The following is a 1,568-nucleotide window of genomic DNA, read 5'->3' on the forward strand; positions in this document are numbered from 1 at the left end:
TATCAGAATAAATATGCATGACCCCTGCTTTCAAGAGTTTACAATCTAGCAGAGAAGACATACGTGAAATTAATTACAAATAGGAGGAACGAATAGAGTAAAAAGATATGAACATAGTGGTCTGTAGGAGGTAAAAAAAGGTGGAAATTCCGGGCAAAAATTAATTGGGTAAAAATATGGAAGTGGTTTACCATTGCCTTCTTCCCTGCAGCAAACTTGAGTCTATACCCTCCATGCCGCTGCTGCCTAGCACAGGTGAGGTTTGACTTGTAGAAGTTTGCCTTCCACTCAGTAGCCACTGGCCAAGCTAGGAATGAAATGGGTATGTTTCTGCTTGACTCTCCCTCCCCTAGCCAAGACTGGTAGAGTACTGGAAACTCTCCAGGTGTGATCCTGAGAAGGGGTGGGCCAAATAGGAATCTTAAAAAAAAAAATAGCTGCACAACTTAGATAACTAAGGTCACAGAGGCTACTAAGTCAGTCAACCATACTTATTGAGCGCTGTACTAAGCACTCGACTAAGGACACTGCCCTTTGGGTTTTGGTGTCACGGCGCAGCATCAACATTCCCTTGTGGATTTCTCAGCCAAAAATGGGTCCTGCGTGAGAAAAACCATCTCATGTGCGTTTCAACGGTCTGTACCCTGATATACCTACACACTTACTGCACTCTGTTCCCAAGGGACACAACTGGCAGACAGAAGAGCGCTTAGTACAGTGCTCTGCACACAGTAAGTGCTCAATAAATACGACTGATTGATTGATTGACAGAAGAGAGTGAAACGGTGCTTTACAAGCCACTGGAAATGGAGTGAATTTCTTCGAACAGGTTCTTTCCATCCTGAAGTCTCAACATCAACCCTTGTCCTCCTTTCATGAAGGGTGCCCAATTCATCATCCCTGCGTGGCTAACACCACCCAAAACTACAGGATGTGTTCCCAGGAAGGCAGAAGTGAATCTGACCTCTTGTCAGCCAATTTGGAGGCTTTTGTCTAGAAAACTCCCTCCCGGCATTTGGAAACCAAGATGGAAATAAAGGTAAAACAACGGATTTCCACTTTTAAGACATAGCCACCCACGACCATATGCCCTAGTTTATTCACTGCCAGAACATGTGTTTGCTGTGCGGAAAGCCAACTTTCATGTCTAGATGAGATTCCACTGTCTGGAGCAGCAATATGAAAACCTAGAAAAATAGCAATTTGATGAAGAAGAAATTTGAAATGTTTCTCAGAGAAATTAGTTACCTCCCGACTTAGAGAAGCAGTGTGGCTCAGTGGAAAGAGCACGGGCTTTGGAGTCAGAGGTCATGGGTTCGAATCCTGGCTCCTCCACATGTCTACTGTATGACCTTGGGCAAGTCACTTAACTTCTCTGAGCCTCAGTTCCCTCATCTGTAAAATGGGGATTAAAACTGTGAGCCCCACGTGGGACAACTTGATCACCTAGTATCCCCCCAGTGCTTAGAACAGTGCTTTGCACATAGTAAGTGCTTAACAAATGCCATCATCATTATTATTATTATGATTACTTAATCTCTTGTCTCTATTACCCCCACTTTTATCCC

The 1,568-nt window shown here is 43.9% G+C and overlaps 1 non-coding gene across 1 annotated transcript; it reads right to left on the reverse strand.

Moving 5' to 3' along the window:
• Positions 1 to 265: 265 nt before the first annotated feature.
• LOC119934963 lies at positions 266 to 403 on the reverse strand. Its single transcript, XR_005453050.1, has one exon. It is a non-coding gene; the product is annotated as a small nucleolar RNA SNORA7 (small nucleolar RNA).
• Between the last annotated feature and the right edge of the window lie 1,165 nt (positions 404 to 1,568).

The sequence above is a fragment of the Tachyglossus aculeatus genome, chromosome 1 (genome assembly GCF_015852505.1).
Source record: "Tachyglossus aculeatus isolate mTacAcu1 chromosome 1, mTacAcu1.pri, whole genome shotgun sequence".
Taxonomy (NCBI): domain Eukaryota; kingdom Metazoa; phylum Chordata; class Mammalia; order Monotremata; family Tachyglossidae; genus Tachyglossus; species Tachyglossus aculeatus.